General features: G+C 42.0%; 1 protein-coding gene across 2 annotated transcripts in view; it reads left to right on the top strand.

The window, feature by feature from the left end:
- ZHX3 (zinc fingers and homeoboxes 3) overlaps window positions 1-24,866 on the top strand; it is a 102,488-nt gene that overhangs the window by 38,726 nt on the left and 38,896 nt on the right. The gene's annotated exons all lie outside the window — the stretch shown is intronic.

Genomic DNA, 24,866 nt, shown 5'->3' with positions numbered 1-24,866 from the left:
TTGGGTGTTATAAAAGTCGAGCTGTGTGTTGTGTCTGTGCTGTGCAGGTTCAGCCTGAGGCCAGCTTTTAGTCTGAGTACAGGACTTATGCTTCTGCTCTATTAAATGACTGACTTGAAAAACTTGAGCGCTCATTTGGATGCCACTCACCCAAACCACACTCTCAGGCTGCCCTCTGGAATAGGAAACCCTTTTCAGTGCTAAATACAAGACTAAAGACAAAGCAGATGAGCAAACAATCAATGTAAATAGGCCTAGCCTTCATTTGCTGAAGTAAATGTGACCTACTTACAGTTTTGGGTTGTTTTTTTTTTTTTTGGTCATTTATTTATCGAGTTGTGAACTCAGTTTATTCTATTACTAAGTCACTCATAAGCTTTAGACTTTGGCGCTTTGCTGTTGTTGGCTGTTGTTAAACTTTTTAAATAAAGGAAATCTATTGTATTATTTTTCATTGTAAAATTAAGAACTTTTCCTCAGTGTGCCAAGTAGGAATTTTTGGAAAGAAAGGGGAGGAAATGGAGTCAGTGATGGTATATAACGCCGGAAGTTCTGTGCGCAGCATCCTGACGTAGACAACTGCACAGCAATGTCACTCCTCTGAGAGGCTGGGGCCACCCAGTCCATGGGGATGTTTATGCTGTTGGAGCTTCTGGAACTTCCTGCCTTATGGCGGCCTACAGTAGGACTATGTTAGATATAGGACACATTCCAGCTTGCTCGTTCTTTAACTTTGAGGTGTAAGTTGGGTAAAATCTACTTCCTGGCCCTGTATGTCAATCCTTTAAATGAAAAAGGGCATAAGACAAGCTTATTCACAAGTGAACTTTTCTATATGCTTTCCAGTGCTCACCTTCACACCAGCTGTTCCAGTCAAACTGGTCTCCTTGCTCTCTGCAGTCAATCCAGGGTCAATCCAGAAACAGTCCTGCCTCAAATCTTTAACTTTCAGGTAGCCACATGGCTCCTGCCCTCCTTCTCCTTCAGGTGTCTGCTGTGGGGACAGAGTTAATAGGAAAGGCAAAGCCAAACTGGAATCGAGGAATTGTCTGTCATGTCAGTCTGTGTACTGACTACCTGGCAACACTGAGCCACCTTGACTCGCTCCAGCTTAACTCATTTGTCCTGCCCCACTCCTACCGGTCACGTAGGATGTTTTGTTTATTCTACACATCGTGCTTTTTCTTTTTCACCGTTAAGATCTTTTTAAAATGATCTTTGACTTTTAAGGGCACATACCATGTCACTCAGAATTGCATTTCTGGGGGCGCCTGGGTGGCTCAGTCGGTTAAGCGTCTGACTCCGATTTTGGCTCAGGTCATGATCTCACGGTTCATGGGTTCAGGCCCTGCATCGGGCTCCATGCTGTCAGCCAGCTCAGAGCCTGGAGTCTGTTTCAGATTTCTGTGTCTCCCTCTCTCTCTGACCCTCCTCTGCTTATTCTCTCTCTCTCTCTCTCTCTCGCTCTCTCGCTCGCTCGCTCTCAGAAATAAATAAAACATTAAGAAAAATAATTGCATTTCTGGGAATTTATCTCATGTATAACCTCACATGGGCATGCAGGCAGTCCTCTTCCCCCTCAGCCTCTGTTGAATCCTCATGTGTACTTCCCATCTCAGTGGCACTTGCACCGAGACTCATTAACTCTTGCTGCCGTAATTCCGTTGTGGTCGTGGGGCATGTCCCCCTCTAATAACTTGGGCAGCTGCCTGCTTCTTTGCCTAAAATGCAGTGGACTGGAGACATTTGCACAGTAGCTAACTGTATCCCCTTTCAGGTTTCTACTTTTGAACTCCCGTTCCCTTACAGCAATATCCTTGCAGTTCCCGTTCCCTTGTGAGTATCTTAAACTGTTACAGTTTTTGCATTGTGTTTTTTAGATATTTAGGTAATGAAGCATATAAGTGTGTACTGGTGGTACTCTACTGGACAGCACGCTAGAAAGCTCAGAAGCTTTATAAAATACTGATGCCTGGTCACAGCCCCAGCGATTCTGAGACAGTTTGTCTGGGATGAAGTGTAGGCATTGGCATTTTGTATTTCAGTTTTTAGTGATTTTTAAAAATTCCAGTATAATTAACATACAGTGTCATATTAGTTTCAAGTGTACGATAATACAGTGATTCAACCCTTATATACATTACTCAGTGCTCGTCATATAAGGATACTTAGTCCTCTTCATCTGTTTCATCCATTCCCTCACCTACCTCACCTCTGGTAACCATCTGTTTGTTCTCTATAGTTGAGAGTCTGGTTTTTGGTTTGTCTCTCTTTGTCTATTTGTTTTGTTTCTTAAATTGCATATATGAGTGAAATCATACAGTATTAGTCTTTCTCTGACTTATTTCACTTAGCATCATTCTCTCTAGATTCATCCATGTTGTTGCAAATGGCAAGATTTCGTTCTTAGCTGAGTAATATTCCTCTGTGTGTGTGTGTGTGTGCATGCATGTGTGTGTACATACCACATCTTCTTTATCCATTCATCTACTGATGGAAACTTGGGTTCCTTCCATAATTTGTCTGTTACTTCAGTAAACGTAAGGATGCATGTATCTTTTCAAATTAGCTTTTTGTATTCTTTGGGTAGATACCCAGTAGTGGAATTACTGGATCATGTAGCAGTTCTATTTTTAATTATTTGAGGACCCTACATACTATTTTCCACAGTGGTTGCACCAGTTTGCATTCCCACCAACAGTGCACATGAATTCCTTTTTCTCTACACCCTCACCAATACTTGTTTCTTCCTTTTAACTATAGCCATTCTGACAGGTGTGAAGTGATATCTCATTGTGGTTTTGATTTGCATTTCCTTGATGATTAGGGATATTGAACATCTTTCCATGTGTCTATTGGCCATCTGTATGGTCTTTGGAGAAATGTCTGTTCATGTCTTCTGCCAATTTTTAATTGAATTATTTGGTGTTTTTTGGTGTTCAGTTGTATCAACTCTTTATATATTTTGAATACTAACCCTTTATCAGATGTGTCATTTGCAAGTATCTTCTCCCATTGAGTAGGCTGTCTTTTAGTTGATTGTTTCCTTTGCTGTGCAGAAGCTTTTTATTTTGATATAGTACCAATAGTTTATTTTTGCTTTTGTTTCCCTTGCCTCAAGAGACATATCTAGAAAAATGTTGCTACAGCTGATGTCAGAGAAATTATTGCCAGTGCTCTCTTCTAGGATTTTTATGACTTTGGGTCTTACTTTTAGATATTTAATACATTTTGAGGTTATTTTTGTGTATGATATGCAAAAGTGGTCCAGTTTCACTCTTTTTTTTAATATTAAAGTTTTTTAACATTTTTTTTTTTTTTTGAGAGAGACAGAGCATGAGCAGGGGGAGGGTCAGAGAGAGACGGAGACACAGAATCTGCTGACAGCTCAGAGCCTGACGTGGGGCTTGAATTCAGGAACCATGAGATCATGACCTGAGCCGAAGTCAGAGGCTTAACCGACCAAGCCCCGCAGGTGCTCCTGGTCCAGTTTCATTCTTTGGCATGTAGCTGTCTAGTTTTCTTAACACCATGTGTTGAAGAGACTTCTTCCTGTTGTATGTTCTTCCCTCTTATGTCAACGGTTAATTGACCATATAATCATAAGTTTATTTCTGGGCTCTCTATTCGGTTCCATTAATCTATGTGTACCATACTGTTTTGATTACTATAGCTTTGTGTAGTATGTCTTGAAATCTGAGGTTGTGATACCTGCAGGTTTTTTTGTTTTGTTTTGTTTTGTTTTGTTTTAAAGATTGCTTTGGCTATTTGGGGTCTTTTCTGGTTCCATATAAATTTTAGGATTATTTGTTCTAGTTCTGTGAAAAATGTTACTGGTGTTTTGATAGGGACTGCATTAAATCTGTACCTTGTTTTGCACAGTGTGAACATTTTATCAGTATTTGTTCTCTCGATCCATGAGTGTGGAATATCTTTCCATTTGTTTGTGTCCTCTTTGATTTCTTTCATCATTGTTTTATAGTTTTCAGAGTACAGGTCTTCACTTCCTTGGTTAAGTTTATTTCTAGGTCTTTTATTTTTGGTGCAATTGTAAATGGGACTGTTTTCTTAATCTCTCTCTTTCTCTGCTACTTCATTACCAGTGTATGGAAATGCAACAGATTTCTGTGTATTGGTTTTATATCCTGTGACCTTAATGAATTCATTTATCAGGTCTAGCACTTTTTTGGGGGAGTATTTAGGTAAGTGTCAGCACTTTAAAAAACAGCCTGGGCGGTTTCCCTATGTGATCAAGTGTGAGGATCAGAAACACTATTGATTTTTCTATATTGGTGATGACTCTGATCATTTTAAACTCATCATAACCATGTAAAGGATTCCTTTGGGTTTATAAATATATGATGGTGTTATATATAAAAACATTTTGTCTCAGGATTTACAGTATTTGTATTTCTTGTTTGTTTTCTTGTTACTTTGTATTGGAAGGAAGTTCTGACAGTATATTAACAGTGATGATAAAATACTTCTTCATTTTTTGCTTATTTTAATGCCTACTTGGCTCATTTCTTCTTTGAAGTATAATATTGGCATTTGGTTTTAAATAGACACTCTAATAAGAGGAAGAAAGAACACCTTTATTATTCATTTTAGAATTTTTACGTTAGGAATAGGTATTGAATTTTAACAGCTGAATTTTCGGTATCTGTTAACATGACACAATTTTTTTTTTTTTTTTTTAGTGTTTTCTTTTTTTTTTTGATGTTTTTATTTTTTATTTATTTATTTTTTTTACAAATAGTGTATTGTCAAATTAGTTTCTACATAACACTCAGTGCTCATCCCCAAAGTGCCCTCCTTCATGCCCATCCCCCCCTCCCCCCCACATCCATCAGTCCTCAGTTTTTGTCAGCATTCAAGAGTCTCTCATGGTTTGCCTCTCTCCCTTTCCCCCACCATTTCCGCCCTTCTTCTCCCCCTTGTTCCTCCGTCAAGTTCCTCCTAATCCTCCTATACGTGCAAACATATGGTATTTGTCCTTCTCTGCCTGACTTATTTCGCTCAGCATAACACCCTCAAGGTCCATCCATGTTGCTACACATGGCCAGATTTCATTGTTTCTCATTGCCATGTAGTATTCCATGGTATAGATAAACCACATCTTCTTGATCCATTCATCTGTTGATGGACACTTAGGCTCTTTCCATGTTTTAGCTATTGTGGAGAGTGCTGCTATGAACATTGGGGTACATGTGCTCCTATGCCTCAGCATTTCTGTATCCCTTGGGTAAATTCCTAGCAGTGCTATTGCTGGGAACATGACACAATTTTTATTTAAACTATTCTTAGGTTATGTTTGCCATTATTTTCTTTTAGATTTGAGCATAAATTCCAAGTAAGCTTTGTCTATAGTTTTCTCTCTTTTCAGTTTCTTTAGCCAGCTATAGGACCAGGTTAGTACAATAAACTAGATAACCTATATCTTGGCCTATTTTAGGCATAATTTCTATATTATGAATTGTTTGTTTCTGGAAAGTTTGAAAGTACTCACCAATAAACCATCAGAGACTAGTGGCTGTGTGGGAGTGTCATTTTAGAAAAGATGTTAGTCTAGCTAGGTATTCCATTTTTGCCAGTGTTAGAATTTTACATTTATAACAGAAAATCCATTTATTTAGTTTTATCCAAACTGATTAAACACATGACACTCCTTACAATTTTATTGTCTTTATGTTGTTTTTCCAATTTCATGCATTTCCTTTTATAAAAAAATTAAATTTACCAGAGTATCACATTTAGTCTCTTCACAGAATATTTTGTAGAAATAGAAAACTTTATTCGATTATTAATCAGTAATAATTATTAGTCATTAGAAATAAGAGAACTTTTAATGTACAAAAATCTAGGCTGTGAAAAATCAGTTTCCCACTCCTCCTCAGGTGGGCAGTTCCCTGTCCTAGGTAGCAACTCCTGCCTATTCCTTAAGATTCCTTCCAAAATATTTTGGTTTTTGCTTTCAAAATCTCTAACTTCTTTCTTAAAAAAAAAGTTTCTCAAGTTTCTCTAAGTTTTTTTGGTTGGCTGTTTCTCAGTATTATTAGCTGTGTGCTTAGTTTCTGTTACTTAACAGCACTCAAAGCAATGTTTGTCTTACGTTTTTTTCCTTGTCCATAGATATCTTGTGTAGTGATTCTGTTACATTTTCTAACTTCATTATTGTCATTTCAGAGCTTCTCTCTTTCAAGCAGGTATTGTTAGGTTTTGTCTTCTGTTGAACCAATCTTGAATATTCTATAGCTTGTGTGTAAATTTATCCTCTTGAATTCATGGTTGTTATTGCATTTGTCATATTTTCTGTAAATGATTTGTTTCTTGATTTTTATATTTCTTAGTTGTCTCTTTTCTGTTATACCTTCTGTTCTGGGGAATGCTTTTTCTTTCCTTTTAACTTTTAAACATATTTTAAAGGTGAACAATCTTTTGAGTTTTCTTAGTGCCAAAAATAACATTTGTTTCTATATTTATTTACTATCATCAAAGCAAAAGCAGGAACTTTTCTTTCCTTCCATATAAGGATATTCTGTTTCTCCCTGTTTTGGCATCCCCTCTCCTTATCTACCCCCAATATTTTCCCCTTTCACATTTTACATTTGTACTGTGAGATGTACTAATTCTTCAGGGCTTCAGCGTGGTGCTCACAAGTATTTTGCTATTCTTGTTTTAGTTAGTTAACAGCCTTTGAGGTCTCACCCTGAGTTGGATGGATGCTGAGGCTGGTGTAGGAGATCTAAAGATGAAGGCAGCTCTGACCCTGCCTTCAAGGTCTCCTTTCTGGTTGACGAGGTGGCATTTATACAGACTAACAGTGGCAAAAGATGTGATGTATCAGGTGTCTTGGAGACACAGAGGGAGGGAGAGAGTGAAGTTTGGTGAGTCAGCAAAGGCATCCTGGGAGCCGAGTGTTACTGTACCAGTAGAACTTTGCAAGATAGAGGATAAAAGAAAAGGGCAAAAGCCTGAAGGTACCCAAGTTCGTTGTCCCAAGTTCATCAAAGCCTAAAGGTACCTGACTGGCTGGAGATGAGACAGAACAAAGGGATGTTGGGCCAGACTATGAAGTACCTTGAATACCTGGCCAACAAGTTCCAGTGTGTATTCTGTGGGCCGCATCATGGAGGTTTTAAAGCAAGTGGGTACCATACTCAAGTTTATTTTTAGAAAGATAACTAACTGTGGCTCTCAGGTGAAGCAGCGTGGGCTGCAGGAAGTCAGTTAAGGGCTATGGCAATCATCTGGGTAAGAGATGATGGGAGCTTGAACAAGGTGGTAGCAGTGGTGATGGAAAAGAGGGAATGAGGTGTTTTGAAGCAGTGTCTAAAAACGCTAGTGTCGGACTCAGGTGAGGTTGGGAACTCGTGGATGACTGGGAGGAGTTTGTTTTACGAAGGTGATGACAGACAGTGGAAATATTGGCCAACTTATGGAGTGGGGTAATGGGTGCAGAGGGGCTGCAGAGACTTATTTGGAGAGAGACAAGAGTTCATTTTAAGACTTGTTGAATTTAAGAAACCATGAAGTGATGTAGGGAAACATATCGAGGAGCAGTTGGAAACACGGGTCAGGAAGTTAGATGTGTTGTGAGGGCTGGAGATAAAGGGGTGGGAGACAATTGCTCTGAGGATGTCAGAGTCATGAGAATAGACATAAACACAGAGGAAGAACATGTAGACAGAAAATAAAAGGGTTGGTATGACCTCTGGGCAATGACCAGTTCTTTATGTTCAGAAAATGGAGATGCACTGGGCACTGTCATACATGCCCACACAGGGCAGTGAGAGCTTGTTCACATGGCTTATTTTATCTTCTCAATAGCTCTGTGTATGGAAATTATTACTACTCTACTCTATGGGCCAGAAAACTAAGACTCCAAGGCATTGTTACTAATCTAGTTAGCGGGATTGCAAACCAGATCAGAATGCCAAACCGATGCTAGAAGAAGAAGAAAGAGCTTGTGTGGAAGAGACGAATTCCTATAAGGGGCAGTGTCCAGCAGTGGCCACCCACACGTCCAGTAGAATAAGAAGCCAAGCCACTCTGTTTGGGTTTCCCAGTTAGAAAACTGGTAGTGATCCCAGCCTGCCCAGTTCCCCCAGAGTTCCTAAATCAGCTCATGCTGGAGTCTGGGAGAAGCTGAGGAAATGCAGGTGGTTGTTGGCTGCAGCCTTTGGAGACAGCTCAGTGGGAGAGGGTTGACAGGATGCCTGGTCTGCGAGGTGGCATCCCTGTGTTTGCAGATCACTGCTTCAAGTATTTTGATTTGCTCATCTTTTTTTTCTTTGAGGTCTTTATCTAACAATTGCCTTGTTTCTAGGGTTCTGCTACAAGAAAAAAAAAATCAAAACTCTGCTGGATTCTTTTCACATAATCTGCTTGTTTAACTTGTTTTCTTGGAGTTCTTGTTTTTCTTCTTCCCTTTTACACATTGCTTTTAGATATTTCTAGGCTGTGTCTTAGTGACCCTCTTTGATTGCTAATTATGTGAGACCCTGGGAATTCCTCCTGTTCCTTTGAGGTCTTTCCATTCTGGAAGTGGTTTTCTTCTGTCATTTGAATCTTTTGTTCAGTTCAACTTCACCCAGAATCCTAATTTATAGCCTGTGTCTGTCTTCCAGATAAGAATTTGTTCTTGCACTCTTTGACAATAGGAGAGCCCAGTGCTAAGAGCACGCGCTCTGGAACCAGGTCTGCCTGGGTTCAAATCCTGGCTCTGCTGTCTGCTAGCTAGCTGAGTGACCTTGGGAGTTACTTAGCTTTTTTGTGCCTTAGTTTCTGCACCTATAGTTGGAGGCGATAATAATACCTACTACCAAGGGTTGTGCCGAGGACTAAATGAACTGCTGCATCGGGAGTGTGCCGAGTACACAGTGTCTGGTGCGTGTCATGGGCTCTGTTTTCGGTAGCTGCTCTTGTTATTGCTGCTTTTGTTGTCTCGGAGGAAAATAAGAGAGACGAGCTTTTCCTGATTGTCATTTGGTCCACACAAATAAGTGATACCTTTATAGACTATTGGAGCCTTACTTGAAAAACTAGAAATAGGTAAATTCTGGGGGCCAGTTAGCACTCCCCCAGGTTTTTAAGAAATTCAGCAATGAACAACTTTGACTTTGGTCCAGATGTGGCATCTGGAGTTGCAGATGCCCACGATGTGACCTCACCCTCCCCAGGGCAGTGCTTGATTGCTTTCCCTTAAATACAGGCTATAAAATTTTTATTTCTACCTTACTGAATAGTTCTTTCAAAAAACTGTTAGTTAACTTTGCTTACCCCATCTGCAAATAACAGATGCTGGCCAACCAGCACACAGAAGTTAAGTGACTTGCCTGAAGTCCATGGTGGAGTTGGTATTTCAGCCCATGATCTGTGACTCCAGTAGAATTAAAAGAGGAGAAAAAGTTCACTGGGATGTATATACATCAGATTATCTACCTGCTGTCTTAGCTCAGGCTGCTATAACAAAATACCACAGACTGGGTAGCTTTTAAACCACAGAAACTTATTTCTCCCAGTTCTGGTAGGCAGAAGTTGAGATAAGGAACCAGCATGATCAGGTTCTGATGAGAGCCCTCTTTTGGGTTACAGGTGGCGTTTTCCTTGTTGTATCCTCCTATGGTGGGGAGGAGGGAGAGCTGAGGTCCCTTCCGTAAGGGCTTAGCCCACTGTCATGACCTAATCACCTCCCAAGGTGCTGCCTCCTAATACCATTACATGGGGAGTTAGAATTTTAACATAACATAAATTTTGGGGTGGACACAAACACTTAGTCCATAACAAGTACCAATCCCTAAAGGTATGGTTATGAGCTCTCCACAGTGTTTTTTGTTTTTTTTTTTTTTACAGTGAAGTTGTGCTATTTTTATAAGCAGAAGAAAAATATAACCCCCCGAACAAACAAAAGGGTAATATCTAAGTGTTTGCATAACAGAAATAATAAGGTGAAATCGTATTAGCTAATCTCTTGTTTTTAAGGAAAGTGAGCAGACGTATGAATGAGGGAGACAGTATTTTAAGAAATCATTGACAGAATTTGCATGGTCTAAACATGTTTATTGACTACAAAGGAAAGAAAAGATAGCAACTTTGTAGCAGAGAAAGCACCTTAACCAAGTGATCAAGGTGAACAATCACCAGTAATAAGGCACATTGACATAATGAACCCGGTGATATGATGCACTAAGGAGAATACAACATAATTTCTGTGTTATTTTTGTCAAAATTGCATAACCTCAGGGGATGGGTTAACTAGGTGCTGGGGATTAAGGAGTGCACATGTTATGATGAGCACAGGCCCAGGGTTGAAGCAGTGTATTGTACACCTGAAACTAATGTAACACTGTATGTTAACTAACTGGAATTAAAATTAAAACTTAAAAAAATGCATAACTTCAGTGTAATCATGAAAAAACATCAGGCAACCCCAAATCAAGGGACGGTCAGCAAAATAATTAATAATTAATACTGATTACTACTCTTAAAAAAGTATCAAGGACACAAATGGCAAGTAAAGATTGAAGTTCTGTCACAGGCTGCAGTAGACTAAGAAATAACTACATACAGTAGGGATTCTAGATAAGACAGTAAAAGGACATTGGTAGAGAAAAACTTGTGCAACTTGAGGAAGATTTTTGGGTTAGTTAATAGTATTGTACTAGTGTTAATGTCCAGGTTCTGTTCGATGTGCTAGGCTTATGTAAGATGTTAACATTAGAGGAAGCTGGGTCAGGGATATATGGAAACTGTTATTTTTTGCAACTTTTCTTTAAGTCTAAAATTAGCTGAAACTAAAAAAATTTGTTAAAAAAAGAAAATTTTGATAGGATTCATCACCAAAGTTTTCTGTTTTCTTCCTGTCTCATTTTCTTTTCAGTAAAAAGCCATCATAGGTTAGAGAAACAATTTGGTCCTGGGTAGACACTGGCTTAAGAATAGGAAGCAAGCTTGGATGCCAGTCCTCCTCTCTGAGTGGGTAAATGATAATGGTGACTTGCCACAGTGTTGCCTCTGGGCTCATTTTTGGATATGTGAAATTTCCCAGACCTTTCTAAAGCTGTGTTGATGCGAGATTTTTCTGCAAATTTTATGAGGGCAAGCAGGCAGATTAGTCATTGCAAGATACTGCACTTAAGGAAAAACAAAATCCAAACCAGAACTTACACAGAGTCATGGGTCCAAAGATACCAATTAGTACCCTGGCATTCTCCTAAGATACTGCCTCCCTGCTGCCAAGGCCAAAATGGGCCTGAAAATCGGCGCACATCCACGCAGAGATGACCAAACTCAAGCATTCCTCTGGAAGCATATGTAGATGAAAGTCTCTCCTTGATCATTAGGAAGCAGCCAAGTTGAAAGCCTTGTTAACCGGGGCGCCTAGGTAGCTCAGTTGGTTAAGCGTCCGACTTCGGCTCAGGTCAGATCTCGCAGTTCATGGGTTCGAGCCCCGCATAAGGCTCTGTGCTGACAGCTCAGAGCCTGGAGACTGTTTCAGATTCTGTGTCTCCCTCTCTCTCTGCCCCTCCCCTACTCATGCTCTGTCTCTCTCTGTCTCAAAAAACAAAACAAAAAAAAAAAAAACCCCCAAAAAAACAAACTATATTAAAAAAGAAAGCCTTGTAAACAGAAAAATCATAAAAGTTAGAGGTTTATAACATGTTCAAACGAAGAACATTGCAAGGAGGCACAGACTGGGAGTCTGCATGGGATCTAGGAGGATTTGAACTCTGTCAGAGTACAGATTGCTCTGTCCACAGGATGCAAGATGCCCCACCAGCCTGGGACCCACATTTTGGTTGCTGCAAATTTGAGCTTGCTGTATATGCAGGTTGAACATCAGGTTTGTACCTGATGAGGTGTAGCCTGAGGAAGGATTCTGTTTCCTGGATGCCCTGATGTAAGGAGAGGACAGCTCTGTGTACGTGACAGGAACAGTGAGGCTCCTGGAAGCTACACCACCTCTAAAAATGAGGGGAGAAATCTTATGTGTCTATTGAGTTTGGTTGGTATTAAACTAATTCTGGTTTACTCAATTAAGAATATAATAATCTCACTGAACTGAAAAAAAAAAAAAGAAGAGAAAAGAAAAGAAAAACATTGTATCTCTGTACTTCAGAGTTGGGGACTAGATTATTTTCAGTCAGCAGGTATTTTGTGAGTACCTGTTATGTACCGGGCACTGAGTTAGGCCCTGAGAATAGAGCAGTGATCAAGAGAGTCCTGGTCACTGCCCTCACGGAGCTCCGTTCCTCTGAGCTCTAAGTGTGAGCCAGTCGGCCCACTCACTCAGAGTTGCCACTTCAAAGTGGTTTGATTTACACCAAGATAAATGTTTCCCCATATATAATCCTAGAAGTAAAAAACCTCTCTATGTGTATTTTGTTATTTTAATTTCCTTCCAACAGTGCTTAAAAGATGTTTTCATGTGTACTTCCTATGTTTCATATACATAATTTTGAAGTAGTACTTGGTGCCTTTAATCATAAAACCTGCCCCCCTCCTGACCATTCCCCTCAGGCTCTGATGTTGAAGACACTTTGGGAAGGCTTAGTGGCCTTGCTCTGTGCTTCTGGCAATCAGAGTATGTTTACCAAGGCCGAGTGAGCCTGGAGAGGGGCAGTGTGGACCGCTGGTAGTGTCCAGAGGGGGCCACCTCTTCTCTGCTGCATAGACATTTCTCCTTTCCTGAACTTAATCTCAAGGGTCAGATTCCAAGCTGAACCTCAAAGCAATGGACCAACTAGAGTGGTGCTAACTAACGTGATTCCACAAATTGTTAGTAATCTCTTCCTTGGCCCTCCTTCCAGAGACTCTGGGCTTTCCTGCTAAGTAGAGATTTGTCCTCACACCTTGAGTTGGTAAAATACTAATGGTTATGAATTCTTAATTATTGTATTTGAAAAGTACAGTGGATAAATGATGAGCAGCATATCCTATTTGTCAGAGAAATCAAGGATAAGCTATTGGTTGACAATTAATTTGGAAGTGGAGTATATAGATGGTTGGTCATTTTTTCAAAGTACTTTTGCAGAACAAAGTCTACATTCATCAGCAGAGCTTTTCACCTTCTGATTCTGATCCCTCTCCAGCCACAAATCTTCCAGCCCATCCCTACATAGCTCCTCGTATGCCCTGGTTGGCTGTGCACTGTGTACTTCTGCATTACGAGGTTTTCCCTGCCTTCAACTCCCAGGTCATCCAGTCCCCCACCCCCGCCCCCATGAAGCCACCTTTGGTCTTCCTCTGTCATTGTCATCCGTTTGATTTTCTGGTGTCCCAGGCCTATTGTAGCACATCTCCTATGGCACACATCGTCCCCCATTCTATGATGATGCTTTTGACATGTGTTCCTCCTCTCCTGGGTTATCAATCAACCATGAGGTTTCAGGGGCTTGCTCATTCATCTACATGTTCTCTGTGTACCCAGCATTGGGATTGAGGGCTTGTACCATTCTAGTTACTGTCTAAACACTTTATATATATTCCCACGTTTAATTGTCACAATAACCCTATGTGTGTACGACATACTTGCTCATTACCAAGCCTTCCCTGCCCTTCTCTGCCTTCAAGTCCCAGATCATTCAGTTCTCACCACCACCTCCTCACCCCCATGAAGCTGCCTTTGGTCTTCCTCTGGCACTATCATGAGAGAGAGATTGTTGTCCATTTTAATTTTTTAAACAGATGAGAAAACTGAGGCACTAAAAGGTTAAAAATTTTGCCCAAAGATACCAAGTGGTGGAGTTGGGATTTGAACCAAGGTGGTCAGTTAGGAGTCAGGGCTTCTAACCACTACTTGATATACCCCAAGCCTATACTGTTTGCTGTATGCTATACTGGTGTAATAGCAGCTAGCATTTATCAGACCCCATTGAGTGCAGGAATAGTGTTATATGTCTATTATCTTACTTAATACTCATAAAAATCCCATAATTCAGAGGGCTTAGGGCTGAGAAACTTGTAGTAGGCAGTACTATCCTGGGTGCCTAGTAAGTGTTTTCAACTATATGTACAATGATGAATAACAGTAGGGACAGAATTGGGCAGAGAACTAACATGTATACACATTACACTTATGCAGCTCAAACTCCTACCAAGATATTGTCATCACCCAGAAAGTCCATCCTGTCCCTTCCTAGTCACTGCCCATCCCTACTTCCCAGAGGAGTGTCTACTATTTTTATATTGTATATTTATATGCTTTTTTTGGTTCCAAAGGAGTTTAAGGTGACTCATTCAGGTCCATAAAATTCAGCAAGAAAACATAAGTGAGAAGAAAGAGGTGGAAGAAAGAAACTAAGGAATATTAATTGGAGCCAGGAGAGCATCTGTGATATGCCAGGCACTTTTATAAGTAATATATTACTTAATCCTCACAAGAGGTATGCATAATTATTTCATTTTATAGATGGAGATGCTGCAAACTTGTGTAGCTAATAAGTAATAGGGATTCTTTGACTCTGAAATCCATGCTTTTTCCACTGTAGCTCAAAAAAAGACAACAGATAAAATAAAAGCTTCTCCTAAAAGTAAATACAATCTCCAATAACATGTGCTCAAGTATTTGTAAGACTGTGTTACCTCTGCATGTTGGTGGATGGTGAAGGTGGGGTCATTAAAATAGTTTTGCAGTATTTGCAAAGAGCCTTAAGGTCAAGGTTAGCTTTGAGTTACCCTGTATGGCCCTAGAGATGGGATTCCATGTCCTCAGTAGGAGAAAAAGGTAGCTTTTCCAGAATTGGTGCTAAAAATGGGAAGTCTTGGGGCTCCTGGATGGCTTAGTCGGTAGAATACGACTCTTGGTACCTGAGTGGCTCAGTCGGCTAAGCTTCTGACTCTTGATTTTGGCTTGGGTCATGATCTCACGGTTACATGAGTTCAAGTCCTGAATGGGCTCTGGAGGCAAAGAGCCTACTTGGGATTCTCTCTCTCTCTCTCTCTCTCTCTCTCTCTCTCTCTCTTTCTTCCCCTCCCCCACTTGAGCTGTCAATGTCTCTAAGAAATAAAAAAACATATGACTCTTGATCTTGGGGTTGTGTGTTCAAGCCCCACATTGGGTGTAGAGCCTACTAAACAAAATGCTTGCGGTGCCTGGGTAGTGCAGTTAGTTAAGCATCCGACTCTTTTTTTTTTTTTTTTTTTTTTTTTACAAATAGTTTATTGTCAAATTAGTTTCTACATAACACTCAGTGCTCATCCCCAAAGTGCCCTCCTCCATGCCCATCCCCCCCTCCCCCCCACATCCATCAGTCCTCAGTTTTTGTCAGCATTCAAGAGTCTCTCATGGTTTGCCTCTCTCCCTTTCCCCCACCATTTCCGCCCTTCTTCTCCCCCTTGTTCCTCCGTCAAGTTCCTCCTAATCCTCCTATACGTGCAAACATATGATATTTGTCCTTCTCTGCCTGACTTATTTCGCTCAGCATAACACCCTCAAGGTCCATCCATGTTGCTACACATGGCCAGATTTCATTGTTTCTCATTGCCATGTAGTATTCCATGGTATAGATAAACCACATCTTCTTGATCCATTCATCTGACTCTTGATTTCATCTCAGGTCATGATCTCACAGTTCATGAGTTCGAGCCCTGCATCAGGCTCCCTGCTGATGGTGAGGGGCCTGCTTGGGATTCTGTTTCTCCTCCTCTCTGCCATACACTTCTCTCTCTCTCTCTCTCTCTCTCTCAAAAGAAATAAACAAACATTAAAAAATTTTTTAAAAAAGGGAAGTCTTAAAATGGTTCATTAATTATTAGATAGATCCATAACAACACCAACAAAGAAGCAAACATCTTACACATGGAAGAGTCTTGGTCAGATCTTTCAACTTTGACTTTAATAGGGCTCATTTGTTGTATTACAAAAGAGTAAAGGTAATATTTGGTAAAAGAATTATAAATATCTAATGGCGGCTTTAGAAATCTTTATATCTGCTACCTTCTGCATTCTATGTTGAATCTCCTTTATAATAACAGATTGGATACAGAAGTAAAGGGTAAGGAAGAATTGAAGATTACTTTGAAGGTTTCTTACTTGAAATGCCAGAAAAAGATTGGGCCTTTTGTGGTAGAAAGGTTATCACAGGGCTCCTGAATAAAGTTAGGGAAAGACTTTGAAAAAGAAAGGAACGTGGGGGTGTTAAATTGATATCAACTTGGCAATATAAAATAGAAGTGTGGGCTGTTCTATAATTTTCATTTGATTCTTTTTTTATAAATTCGATTTCTTTGATGAGATTTTCTGTTTAATTTGTTTCAGAAGAATTTGTAATTGGTTGTTGAAGCATTTCTAGATGGCTGCTTAAAAATCCTTTGTAAGCTAATTCAAACATCAGATCCACCTTGGTATTGGTGTCAGTTATCTTTCCTCATTCAAGTTGTGATTTCTTGGTTCTTGGTCCAATGGTTGATTTTTCAGTTTTCTTCTGGACGTTTTGTCTGTTATGCTAGGAGACTCAGGGTCCTATTTAATCTTTTCTTTTACCAGGCAGTCACCCTATCTAGGTTTAGCACCCAGGTTGGGATCTACTTTTGTGGGCTATGGTTCTCCCGACCAATTCTTTTTAGAGCCTTTGTTTTTACTATCTGGTTTATCTTACACAGCAGTGGCTCACACCAGTCCTTGCTGGTGCACCTCATGGAGGGAGGGAGTCTCCTCAGGCCTTCCTGCCTGGTGCCTGTAGCTGGGGGTTGGGAGTCTCCATCCTGCGGGGTGAAGAGTACTTCCTGGGGCCCTGCAGGGAGGGAGGGGGTTCCCCACACTGCTTTGTCAGTGGGCTCCTGATCAATCTTTGTTGGTGCTGCCAGCTGGCCTGGCATCACCAGAAGAACTCCCATTCTGCTGTGGGGAAGGATGTGGCCACCTGGACTGCCTTCTGTTGGTAGGCTGGGGCATGGGAAACATTGGCTGCCTTCCTCTCTTGGACAGGTGGGGGGCAACTGTCATAAAATGCTCTCCTGCTGAGTTGTTCCTCTGGTCCTGGGGTCACTAACCTGTTTGTCTTCCTTTTTCCACCTTTCAGACTTCCCCTTTGGTTGCCCCGTGTGTTATTTGCGATGTCCATAGTTGTACTCAGCAAGGAGGTTGAGGGAGAAGCCATTTATACCATGTTGGCTTAATTGTGATGGTGTTCCATTCAACCATTTGTTTTGCAGATTATTCAGTTGTTTTAAGTGAGTCCTGTAGACATCATGATGGAGAGGGTGGCTTCCAACAGTCTGGAGATCTGAAAGGCTTCCTTACTTCACAGACCCACGGGCCTAGGCCTGGTTGGCTGCCCAGCACTGATGGTTCCTCAGCTGTCTTCTGCTAGCTTGGCTGCCGATGTCCATTCTTCACGTCTGCTCCAAAAGCAGGCATTTCTTATTGTTGCTATTCTTATGCTCACTGAATAATGCAGTAGTTTGTCACATTTCTAGCATGATTAAAACAGATAAACTACTGCCTTTGTAGAGCCTTTTCCTAGCCTATCATTTTGGTCAATTTTCTCTCTTTTGGCAAAGGTTTTATATTAAATTCAGCCATGCAAATTGTATCTAATTGTGATTTAACTAGGAGATATTTAATTTTTATGTGAACATTTTATGTTTCAGGGCTGCAAACAATACCAATTTTTTTTATAAATTAGTGTGAAAAAATTGTTTGACATTTTCTACTTATGCATGAGGAATTTGAGGTCATCTCAGTTCTTCCACAGTAAATGTGCCTAAAAAAAAATCAGAGTGGGAAATCCTTTATGTTAGAAGCCACGGGTCCCTTTGTATAGTTTACCATAATAGTTTTGCACAAATAATTTCAGGTTAAAATTGCATACTATTTATTCCCACCCATTTCCTTTATTGGCTGTGACACACAGGAATTACGCCCATTGCTTGACTAACCTTTCTGACCTTTTGTTACTTGGCTATAAATTGACTTGGGTCTTTTGCAAAAACACTGTCAGGGGGGAAAAATCTTTTTGTTAGAACCCAGCCAATTCCTGCTTCAGTGCAGAACAGTTTGTTCTCCTGAAGAAATGAGCCAGTTCAGTGAACAGAAAAACATAGCCATAAACTGGCATCGCCAAAAACTGCAAAAGCAATTGCCCACGATCATTCCACAGAGCAGGGAACTTGATAAAAGTGCAACGCTTTGGGGAGAAAAATACAGTTTTGCGTTCCATGGGCTCTAGGTAAATGTAACAGACTTTTCAGTCGAAACCACATAGAAGGGCCTTCTTTTTCTGAGCTCTGGCAGTCGCCAGCATTCAAACATTGTAGACGGGAATGTCGGATTCTCCCTTTGCCTGCTCCCGGAGTCTCAGACTGCCCTTGGAGCACGTATGCCCTGCATTTGAGTTGATCTTCCCACTAGGTCTGGGTCGAAAGCTTCTTCTGTTCAACAGCCCAGACATTTCCTGAGTGACGGCTCTGTGCGACACACGGAGTCCCAAGTCCATCCCCCAAACAAGACATTTATGGTGGACTAGTGAATTCCGCGAAAATGTGAGAAGTAACTACAGCCTGGCAGCTGCAGGGACAGAAAGGCATACAGGACACGGAGTCATTACCTGGCCTGCTTCACTTCTTTGGGTGGTGTTTGCAGGCTGTCTGTGAGTCTGTACCATGGAGGAGAGAAGGGTGTAGTGGGCAGCAGGAGGGGTGCAGGGAAGTTGAAGAGTGACCAGTCGGCGTGGGTGTCCGCACACCGTGAGTAGAATTGCTTGGGTGCACAGTATGGGGGGGGGGGTGGGGTGGGTGGGTGGGAGTAGTGGTCTCTGCAGCTAGAGAGGGACAGGGACCAGAGAGTGTGGGTCTCTGACATGTGAAGCACTCTGGAGTTTATAGTAGGCCGTGGGGGCTGTGTCAGGGCTCGAAGCAGGGCTGGCCTGGGAGCTGGAGTGGGAAGATGTGAGTCCACAAGGCGCAGTGTTAGCTCAGGAAGAGCAGGTTGGACCAGACTAAGAATGAGCCTGGACCCCAGGCTGAGGGGGGTGCCCTGTCCTGTGGGGCATCAGTGACAGTGCCAAGCGCCATGTTTTGGAAAGGCAAATGTGGTTGTGTTGCAGGAGCCCATACGAGGAGATGTGTGTAGGTGGCATACATCACTGAAGTCCCCACAGCAGTCTGCACGCAAGAGAAGAGGGGCAGTGCTTAGAAACCTCATAGAGGGGCCACCTCGGTGACCTGGGAGAGCAGGGAAGGCGGGAACCCTGAGACTTCTGCTTAGCTCTTGGCATGTCTGGCAAGGACACCATCACATATGCTGCCTTGTCTCATTTTCCTAGTGGGCCTTGCACTGTAGGCACCACTAGCATCCCATTTCATAAAAGAGAAAACTGAGGTTTGAGAGGCCAGATACTTCACCCAAGACCCAAGTGACCTGCACTAGGATGTTGCCAAGTCAGGGTTGTAACTCCCGTTTATCTGACTCCAACCATAATGACATGCTACCTTTGCTCTAACTGAGCCCCCCACCCCACCCCTTGGTGCTAGCCAAGCCTCACAATCCCTACATCCTCTCTGTAAGAGCTGTGCCTACAAATAATAGCTCTGCTCAGACTTAGACTTTAGTATTAATGATAATACAATTCATATTTTAAAGCCTATTTTTCTTTTTCTCCTTAACCTGTTAACCCATGAAAATACCAGATACATGATTTTTATTTCTGAAAATCTCAAATAGGCAAAAAGTATCCTATAAGAAATATTCCCAATATTCTATAAGAAATGTAATTTTATAATGTTCACGTGAGACTGTATATATAACAACTCATATTAGAACAATAAACTGTGGCTTTCAGTGATTAGAGAAACTGGACTAACATGAAGTTAATATGGTAATTTTTAGTAAAGGAATGCTTTTAAAGGTTGCAGGAAACAGTTTTTAGGTAAGTGTAGTATAGCTGATGGAGACGGTTTACTAAGTAAAAACCATCTTCAATCAAGTCCCAGGACGAATGAATGATTCTGTCTATGAAATATCGATTCTGTGATAAGGAGGTCCTGGATCCCAGGGTTAGGACCGAGGAGGCAGATGGGAAAGAACCAAAAACAGCCTACTCTGTATCAAAAATACAGTCTTGGTTAATGGATCAGCCCCTATTTAGTTACCAAAGGGAAATACTTTCTCATTTGGGACTGGAGCCTTGAGGTTCTAGCATCAAAGGTTGTAATTATGGAATGTTGCAAGCTATCTCTTAAGCATCTTCATTTCACCCTTTTTTTGCTTCTCAAAGTGGAACCAGAAATATGGTTTTGCGATAGAAAAATGCTCAAAATGTGGGAGAAGTATCTAAATCTTAAGCTAAGTCTGTACTATGATTTTGTGGTATCACTAGCAAAAGAAAACTGGCCGGATTAATATCTAATGTGACTGAGCCGTGGAACTGGAGCCGGCTCTCTCGCCAAAACAGAGATTATATATAGCACAGGAAACGGCAGCCCGCTGTCCTCCAGTGGCTGCGGAGCGGAGCGGAGCCGAGCGGGAGAAGCACTTATGTAAGCGGCTGTGCTCCTTGGCGGGGCCGTGAACTCTGCGCCGCTGGGCCCTGCCGTGCGGGCTCTTTGTCTGCCTCGGAGCCTTCCTCTCACCTGCTTCCTCCGCGGGGTCTGGCGTCTGGGCTCCGCGCTCCGGAGCCTGTGCCTGGCACAGACGGAAATGCTGGAGGCGCAGAACCCAAAACACAGCCCCTGACAGTCTAGTCTGGTGGAGCAGAGGAGCGAACAGCCCTGGCTCACGCGGAGCAAGAGGCTGCGGCCCGGGGCTGAGAGGGGGAGCATGGAGGTGCCCGCCAGCCATGCCTGCGGCCTCTGCTCATGTGGGGCCGCCCCCAGTCCGCGAGCAAAGCCGGATCGCTTGTCTCCCTGCACCTCACCTCCCTCTGCCATGAAAAGACTGTAACACTCTCACCGTCCGCACGTATTACAGAAGGCCGTGAAAATCGAACGCGGTAGGCTTACCCATGCAGTGTGCCTTCCCCAGAACTGGGGCAACGTAGGCTTTCGTGAATGTTCTTCTTTGGCCCTTTCCTTCCCTAAGATCCCCAGACCAGTTCCACTCTATTTTCTCTTTACTGAGAAACATGCTCTCCTCCCCCTTGGTGAACTCTTATCAGTATCTCCATCTTGAACCTCGGAATTCTCTCCTTTTCACCCCTCCACCCCCAGCTTTCCTCAGGTCTCCCTTCAGTGGGTCTCCTGGCTGTTTTCCCCATGGCTGGGCAGCGGCAGCCCCTTGGGGCAGAGGGCGAGCTGGGGAGACCTTGTGGTCTTGGCCACATCACACACCAGAGTTTCTTCTCATCTGGGTCCCAGCGCCGTGATTCTAGAAATAACTTTCCTGAGCTTCCCCTTCCACACAGGTCAGGTGGAGATAACGTCCATTTCCTGGGTTTGAGGCTATGAGATGTTAGCACAGAGCCTGGTACACAATAGTCAGTCAAATGTGGGTTGAACCTGAAAAATGAATCCGATGTGACCCTGAAAACAGTGATTTCCCATTGCCTCGAGAGCAGCAATCTGATTCCAGGCAGCACCTCACCATTACACCCACGAGGAGTAGGAGTCCTGCTGGCACCGGGCCGCTAGCACGTCCTGTTCATTGTAGAAGTACCAGAGGGTTGAAATTTTCACCCATTCCCACTGCATCACTGGCTTCTGACTCCCCACTATTTTATAAGGAGATATTTCTCTGGGGCCCTGGAACCATATATACCCTGAAGGTTGGGTGGTCGGTCACCTTGACCTGAGGTGAGGAGAAGTCAGCTGCTTTGTAAGGAGGCTGCTGAGGCATGAGAGGGACACTACATCCATTCACTCCCACGCCATTGTGGTACACGGAGGCCAGCACAGAGGAAGTAGTCTTACATGTTGTTCAGACATTCTGTTACATTTGCCTTTTTTCCACACTGCTAAGTGTTCAGTGACAAGTGATCCCATGTGCAAAGGCAATTTTCATGTCCTTCTAGTGCTAGGGTAATAAAAACCATCTCAATATCCAAACAGTGGAGAAACCATCTAGTATTTGCCCCAGAGAATTTCACACTTACTCCTTTCATATATGACCTTATCTCTAGAACAGAGAAAAATTGTCTGTGCGTATCAAAGAAAGAACTGATCCCACCCTTGGCAGTAGCTATAAAACGTCCTAAGAAATGTCATCGGCTGTCCATTTTTATCAGTGGCCAAATAATCGAGAAATATTACATGAGTAGGTCATGAGTCAGAGGCCAGGGGACAGATGGTGTATGATCAGCTGGATCTCAGCATCGATAGGGCTCAAACAGCTAACAGCAGCTTCCAATTGCTCATCATCACACCATAGGCCGCCCGATTTCATTTCCTCCGAATCCCGGGGCACTTAACTCTGCGTCCCAGGATTTAGCTCTTCACTTTTACATACTCTCTTGTACTTTTTGCTCTTCTGGATGTTGGTGTCTGTTTTCTTGCCAACCGGATGTGGCATGGGTTAAGAGCATAGCTTTGGGATCCAGAAGACCTGGATTTGGATCCCACCTCTTGCCTGTTTCCTGTGTGACCTGAGTGAAGTTACTTAGCTATTTAACTTTGGTTTCTCAATTTGGAAAATCAATTGATGGTACTTAACTCATAGGATTGTTGTGAGGATTAAATTAAATGAGGCAGTAAATGTGAGAAGCAGTTGGCACAGTGCCTGACACAGGGTAAATTTTTTCAGTCAGCGTTGGTGGTGGTGGGGGTTCTCCTTAAGGACAGAGACACTGTGGCTGTGAATGCCCCCGTTTCTACCGTATTTCTTAATACAGACCTGACCATCTCATAGCACTCAAATATTTTTTATTTGAAATAGGTGACAAGGACACACATCTGCATTCAAACGCATGCTCAAGAAGATAATCTGATAATGGCAATAACTTTAAAACAAGAAACCCTCTAGAAGTCATGTTTTAAAAGTGTTTAACTCATTTTTAGAAATTTGATATGTAAGAAGGAATCCAAGGTAAGTTAGTCCCTCCTCTGCAGTAATTTAGATCATTTGAAGGGAAGGCATCTAGCCATTTCATCTCAACCCTTTGCTGAAGTAACTTCACTTGGTTATGATTTACTGTCATGTGATGTCTTCTGGAGGGTCAGTGTAAAGAGTGTTTTATTTGTGTTTTGCCACATTTAGCCTGCTTCCTCACCATTACCCATTACCCCTTACATAGAGTCCTCAGACCTGTTTCTCCTTGAGTTTACCTCCAAGACACATTGTGTAAGGGTGAATGTCTGTCTTCATTCAATAATTGTCACTCAAAATGCATTTCTATGTTTGATAACTAGGGATCTCCAAGCTGATCACAGTACCAGGTAGGATGTGGAGAACATTATAACTGTCCCTGTCCCCCCCACCATCTCTTCTACTCCCCCACTCCCTTCCCTAGCAAACAGACAATATTCGTTTTTGTCTTCCAGTAGAGAGGGATCTGTCCCACCCTCAGCTTCAGGGGTGGGTCTTGACTGTGTAAACCTAGTCAGGTCACCCCTTGCTTGTTGCCACAGTGATTAACCCAGTGGCAGTTAGTGCCAAGGTTCAGTGCTAGGCATGTAACTCAGTTCAGGCCATCAGAATGTTTGCTGAGAAATTGGGAAGAGGGCTCCTCAGTGTTTTTAGAGGCCTTCCCCAAACCAGTCCTGTCTCTGCCCTTCTGGATGGTGTGGGACATGAAGCCTAGGACTGCTGTAGCCATCTTGCCTTGATTAGGGAACATACTCCTAGGATACAGCTTACAGAGTAGAGAGAAAGAAAGCAGGCCTTGCTTTTATTGTAGAGCAATGGAATCAAACCCAACCTGTGGATTTTCCATCACATGTGTCCGTAAACCCCTTTATGATGTAGGTCATTTGAGTTGGATTTCATTACTTGTACCTTAGAATTCAAATGGTACTTGGTACTTACATTTCTTACTATTTTGTATATATTAGTGATTCTAATCTATGAACCAAGATTGGAGGGTTGGAGGAGGGGGCCCACAGATTAGAGTGCTCCATTTTGGTAAAGTGTGAATTGCTTATGTATTTCTGCAAGTTAAGGAAATTTCTTGCCCACATATTAATATTTTCAAATTTATCTGAAGATTTTGATTAGTGAAATACAAAGTTAGATAAAACTACTGAATGTATAGGTTTTTATCATGTGTTTTCACATTGAATAGATGTTAAAAGCATCATGTAAACTTCTGTAAAAATTTTTTTGGTAGAGAAGGCATTGCTTAGGTAAGTGCATCCTTTTTCCCTCCCTCCCTCTGTCCTTCCCTCCCTTTCTCTAATTCTTTTCTCTGATCCTTTATCATCCTTTATCTCCTTCTATTTAGCCTTGTTATCTCAACCTTTGTTAGAAATAGTTGAGATATAAATTCTAATTAATTTAGATGTCTACATTAAGATTCAGCTCAGCTTTTCAGACCCTGCACCTGTGAGCTGTACACATATAGCAACAAATACTGGGTATTTGAGTGCTTTAGTAGCAAGGGAACCAAACTGAAGTTCAGTCTCATGCATCAAACTGGGTATTGGATGGGGATGCTTATAATTATGCTCTCTTTTTATTGCTAGTAAAGCAGGACACTGCAGGTGAACTCCTGTCACTGTGTGTCTAATAGACGCCTGCTATGTTCATAGCCTCGCCACTGAGGTGAGTGGTCCCGTGCAGACCCTTTACCTCAAATCTTCTTCTTTGGGAAGACTGTACACCAGATACTATATGAACCAGGGCTATTTTTATAGAGGAGTATATATCAGTGGATTATTCTGAAACCTCTTAGAATTACTCTACCAGAAGACCACTTTGGAACCTTGCATTTTATAAATGTCAATCACTGATATTATGAAATATGCTCTTTGCTATTTCTCACATGCTCTTTTCT

This window comes from Hyaena hyaena, unplaced genomic scaffold (genome assembly GCF_003009895.1).
Source record: "Hyaena hyaena isolate Hyena2069 unplaced genomic scaffold, ASM300989v1 scaffold_25, whole genome shotgun sequence".
NCBI classification, from domain to species: domain Eukaryota; kingdom Metazoa; phylum Chordata; class Mammalia; order Carnivora; family Hyaenidae; genus Hyaena; species Hyaena hyaena.
Note: the sequence above shows the minus strand (reverse complement) of the source record. Positions and strands in the feature narration are given on the sequence as shown.